Genomic DNA, 6,000 nt, shown 5'->3' with positions numbered 1-6,000 from the left:
CAGGGAGGTTGGATTAGATGATTTCTGGGTTCCCTTCCAACCTAAGCCATTCCATGATTGCTTGAAAGCCTGAAGTTGATAATGATAATTAATTATATCTAGAGTTTGAGGATTCTTTTAGGAACAAAAGTGTGAGGCGATAGTAGGTGCTGCTCAGAATCCAGAAAATTCTAGTAGTCTAGCAATTTGAAGTTTTTTGAATGACATTAGTGAAAAAAGAGCACTGGCATTATTTAGAAGTACATGAGACATAAATTGAAAAATACTATTTTGTTTGGATCTTTGAAAATACTTTGCTAAAGTAGAAAAGTTATCTCAGCATGTGTAGGTTGGTGTTGTACAGATGATTCTGAAGCTGTTGTTTTAATTTAGAATTTAAGCTGCTCTGTGGAGAAGGTGGAGTTCTGTTGTCTTACCCATTAGAGGATTTCCAGGTTTTATTACTTGGCAGGGATTGCTTATTTGATCTATAATAATTTGGTTCCATATTGTTGGTTAGTGTATTGGATTGTTTACTGCATTTCCAGTACTTCAGATAATACGTGTTGTTCTAGGAGATTTTAACCTGATGTGAGATGGAACCAAAGTACTCTCATGCAGGTCAGGGAACTGTAAATAAAGACTGATATTTTTCCAAACAGGTATGTTTGGAAAAACCCACTCTCCTCAAAAGATTATGCCTATCTGACAGCATCGTCCATTGCTATGTGCATGCAGTGTAGCATGTGCTGCACAAATAGCTGCATTTCCAGAGGGCAACGCTTGGCTGCTGCAGGAGCTGCTGGAGTCCTCTGGTTGGGGTCCAGCTGATGTTTGAACTTTTTTCATTGGAAGGACTGTCTGTCATCACATGCTGATAGATTTTACCATTCCACCTCTTTTCTGTGGTGATATATAAGCACTGTCTTTTTCTGAGAAAATTTTCAGTGTATGATTCCTTTTTCTCAGGCCTCAGTGAACCTTCTAGGGCATGTTAAGTCAGAATTCATCAAACAAAGCATTAGGGCACAAAGAGCATGTTTTACTTGGAGAGGACACTTAATATAACAATTTTGCTGACGTTCCTGAACTCTAGAAAGAGTTTTCTTATTGATAATTTTTTGCAAAGCTAACAATTCAAATATTTTGGTACTTATCCAGATTTCTGTGATCAAATTCATGACTGTTATTATGGTAGACTTTTCATCTGAGGGTGAGATGTTAATGCATTTCTCAGACATTTCCCAGCTGTGGATAAGCAACTAACTAGTGGCAGCTGAGAAAAGCCTGTGGGCCCTATCTTCTAACACTACTGGTGAGGTTTACTTTGTGGCTGATACTCAGTAGTTTGTCTTCAACGAGCTGTTAAACAGAACCCTGGCTCTTGATAGCCTTGGCTTTTGATACCTTTGGTCCCTCTGGTCTATAGTCCATACAGAAACTCTTCTCGTCCAGTTGTCTGCTGCCAGGTAGTGTAAGCCTAAGAAACCCAGCTGAACATCACAATGCCAAACTTAAAGCAACAGACAATTCTGCAGGAAAATCTGATTTACAGAAGCAGGCTCCTTCAAATTACAGGATGCTTTTCCCATCCTGTTGAAGCACCAGCGCAGGTTTCCCTTTAAATATAATCCCTGTACGTTATACTGGAGTACTCACAGAAGGTGCGTACTTGGTTCAAGTTGTTGTTGGTGTTTGATGGGCAGGATAGGCGATACTCCTGGGGTCTGGGATTCCTTCATCGGGTTGTTCTAAGACACTACAGGTGTATGGGATGAGATTTCCTAGCACAAGCAACAAGCTGTGTACCCTCCATTCTCAAGAACCATCTTCTGTCCTTTTTGCTAGTATTTGGTTTAGGCCCACCCAGCCAGCAGCAGAGCACCATGCAGTGCTCGCTCTCTCCTACCCCGACTCCAGTGGGATGGGGAGGAGAAAATACAACAAAAGCCTTGAGGGTCTAGACAAGAGCAGGGAGGGCACACTCACCAGTTATGGTCATGGACAGAAGACAGACTCGACTTGGGGAAACAGCATCAATTTAATTTAGACACCGTCACCACCACCAATTTAACAATCAAATCAGAGTAGAAAAATGAGAAACACAACCACATCTTAAAAACACCTTCCCCCTACTTCTTCCTTCTTTCCAGCCTCAGCGCTGCTCTTGAATTCTCTGCCTCATCCCCCACAGCAGCGCAGGGGGAGAGGCAATGGGGCTGCAGTCAGTCTGTCACATTGTCCATGCAGCTCCTTCCCTCTCTGGGGAAGGACTCCTCACAGTCCTCTCCTGCTCCAGCATGGCATCCCCCACACAGGAGACAGTCCTCCATGAACTCTTCCAGCATAAGTCCTTCCCATGGGATTGCAGCTCTTTGCAGACTGCTCCAGTGTGAGTGCCTTCTGCACAGTGCAATCATCCCAGCAACAGACTGTTTCAGTGTGGGCTTCCATCAGAGTCATGGCCTTCTTTGGGCACAGCCACCTGCTGTCCTGCACGGCCTGCAGGTGAGCATCTGCTCCACCATTAATCCCCATGGGCTGCAGGGGCTAAGCCTGCCAGCTCACCAAGGGCTGCAGTGGAATCCCTGCTCTGGTGCACCTCCTCTGCTCCTTCTCCACTGACCTCAGTGTCCCCACAGTTGTTCTCTCACATCCCACTCTTCCACTCCAAAACAAAGTAACTTGAACAACAGTTTTTCCCCCTCTTAAATATGTTATCCCAGAGGCACTGATGGGCTCAGCCTTGGCCAGAAGCAGGTCCAACTTTGGATCCGGGGAACCTTCTAGAAACCTCTTACAGGAGCCACCCATGTAATCCCTCTACCACTACCAAAACCCCACCACACACAAACCCAGTGTAGCTAGTGATGGTGGTAGTATCAGCTTGCGGATCATGTTGATCCAAAAGAACTGGCTTAGGGGAGAATGTTTTTGGTTCCCTTTTCTCACAAAAATTTTGACTATTCTGATCTTGTCCAAATAACTGAAAACATTGGAAATGAAAAACTGTTTCATTTTCTGGTTTTGGTTTTACCTGACACTTCTTTTGAATGAATAAAACGTTCTCAGACTTGGAAAGGAACGTATTTTTCTCATCACTAAGTAAAGCAACTTTTTGTTCATGGCAACACTCCAGAGCACAGCAAACATTGCATGAGATCATCACTGGTTTAAAAGCAAAATTCAAATAGAAAAACAGCTACCTTTTATGCCAGTAGTGTTGGGACACCATTAATCAGATCACATCTTTTGAAGAATTTGTGAAACCATGGTCCTTTTTAGAGCTTTAAAGCACATTTAATGCTTTTTATTTGTCTTCTTCTCCTGATCCAGTTGATTTTGTAGGCTAAGACTCTAGCAAACTAATATCACAGAAGAGTCTGGTTAAATACTTTTCCAAACTGATATCAAGCAATATGGTAACTTCTTTGAATTCCTACTACCAGGAGAAATATCACTGTCATCTCCTTTCAAACAAAAAGCCTGCCTCTAGTTTAGTCTTTCCCCCAACGGCCCCGCTTTTGCTGACTTTACACCCTTACTGTTATTTGTGATATATTTATTCCAGTAATTTCTCTGTTAGTCAGCAGCCATTGTGCTACAGTAATACCTGCCTTATTTTACATATATATAACGTTCCTCATTTTTTTGCCATTTCTCATGTTGTTACCTTGTTAGCCTTGAGTTGGCCTTATACATGCATATCCTAATGCTTACTTTACATTTTAACATCCATAGAGCAACCATAACATCATTTTATTCTGGTTTGTAAAAAGACCAAGCTGTCACCCTTACAAAAGAGAAAAAGTACCAGCTGAAAGCTGTTCGTGAACTCACAAATGTGTACTATTATTTTGCTCAAAAAAAGTAGAATTGGATTGGGACAGAATTCAATAATTCATTTACCCTCTGTTACGAGAGCTGCTGGAATTTTTGTTTGTTTCTTGAATTTCTGGCAAATCTGGTAACAAACTCCTTAGATTAATAGAAATTAGTTTGTTGTTTTCGAAACTGACCCTGTTCTCCTAAAATATTGCAGAAAATGATCTTTTCTAATTTAAAGCTTAATCTACAATCATCCAAATGATATCTGTTTAGATAACCACATCCATTTTACTGAAGCATCCTGTTTTGGCCTCTGCCAGAGACAGGACACTGTACTGCACTGTGCTAGAAGGGGCTACAATTTGACTTAGCCCAGGAATTCTTACATCTCATGTCATTTTTGGAGACATTCCTCAGCAGCTTTAAAAGGGTGGCTGTAGGGAAGAATAGACATGGTGCAGGACCAGGTGTGGTTTTTCAAGCACTCACTATGTCTGGAACTTCTTAAGATGATGATATTTAAAAAATATATATAATGTGTAGAAAAAATAAGAAATACTTCTAATGGGATAACCTTTTAATCAATCTCTCTCTCTTTTTTTTTTTTTTTTTCCCATGATACTACTTCTGTTCCTGAGGTTTTAAACTGCAAAGGAAAGCTAATTCAAGTATTTTAAAGTAAATACTCTATGTAAAATAACCTTCCTGGGTCCTCAAAAATCCCGCTTCACACACTTTAAGGCTTGTTGACAAAAATGTAGTTTCCCCTTGTCCTTTTTGTACGAGATTGACTTCTGTGGTCATCATCTCTGCAGTAGCTGTCAAACTGTATACTGCACTGAGGTACACTGCAGGAACACTGCTAAAAGCTTTAAGCACACCAATTAGGGAAAAATGAGGTTATAGTTTGACAGGGCATGGCTTAGTTTCAGTATCTTTCATCTTTACTCATCTTTTCTATTCAGTAGAGACACATGTGGACATATGGCCATTTGTGAGTTGCAGATATTTTTTTTACCATATCTTTTCTCTTCTGTAAACATATATCCTCAGAGCCAATTCTTAAACTCAAACCTATTGTTCCACTACTGATTTGCTAATATTGATTCTGAACCAAATCCATATAGTTTGCATACCTGAAAAATCCATAAAATGGCTTTTCCGAATATGGAGTAGTTGTGTGCAGTCTTTCAGAAGGAGGTGAAAAGTAAAATGTAGTAAATGGAGACAATATTAAAACTATGTCATAAATATGCAGATTGTAAAAAGAAAGCAAATTTTTGGCTTGCTTTTTGAATCCATCTGCCTATTATTTTTTTTAAGTTCAAACAGCAAAACTACTTCTGATTTAACCATTACATATTTGGCAAGCTTAATAAAGGACAAATCAAAGCTAAATCAGGGGTATTTACAACAACCACAAATTTAATCCAAAGTGGGTACTTAAACGCTCATATAGTTCTAAATTATGTTCCTTCCAGATGGTGAATTAATGTAATTTTAGCAGGAAGCGAAGTTGCACAAATATGCAGTATTTAGAACACTCACTGATTTAATGTTTCTGTACCCACCAAGGCACAGATGTTACTTATCATTTTCATGCCAGTTGTCTCTATCTTTCCCATTATTGCAAAATGAAGAAGAGAGTTTGTTTGCAAGAGCAAAAAGGGAGCTAGGAAGAACTTAAGTTGGTAAGCCCTAATTCAGAGGTAGATGAATCTTTTCTGTCCTAGACCTATTTAACCTTCACAATAATAATGCTGGTGGCCTGCTGGTGGTGTATCTTGCATTGACTACATTATTGCCATTTGGTTTCTGAGTAAAATCTTTGAACTGGTAGAGCTGTCACTGACTGCAATGTACATGCTCTCCTGTTGCATGCCTCTAAAGCAATGATCAGAGGGATAGTACAAAACAAATCTCTACTCTTAAACAAAAAAAAAAAAGAGTTCCTGGCAGGTTGGTCCAGCATCAGAGCAAGTTAGTTCCTTACTGCAGAATGTCTTGAATTTGCTGGGCATGTGTCAAAACCTCTCCCTTTTCCAAATGTTTTGCAGCAAAGAAGAGACAAAGACTGTGCTCAGTGCTACAGATTTTTTTGAGGGGTGCTTTTGGTAAGACATTGTAGTGGAGGAGCTGTATTATAGAGGGTAGATTCACACTAGGTATAAGGAAGAAATTTTTTAATGATTA

The 6,000-nt window shown here is 40.0% G+C and overlaps 1 protein-coding gene across 1 annotated transcript in view; it reads left to right on the top strand.

Moving 5' to 3' along the window:
- COL19A1 (collagen, type XIX, alpha 1) overlaps positions 1–6,000 on the top strand; it is a 188,893-nt gene that overhangs the window by 95,752 nt on the left and 87,141 nt on the right. The gene's annotated exons all lie outside the window — the stretch shown is intronic.

The sequence above is a fragment of the Merops nubicus genome, unplaced genomic scaffold (genome assembly GCF_000691845.1).
Source record: "Merops nubicus isolate BGI_N331 unplaced genomic scaffold, ASM69184v1 scaffold677, whole genome shotgun sequence".
Classification (NCBI taxonomy): domain Eukaryota; kingdom Metazoa; phylum Chordata; class Aves; order Coraciiformes; family Meropidae; genus Merops; species Merops nubicus.
This window is presented reverse-complemented; position numbering and strand designations above follow the sequence as displayed.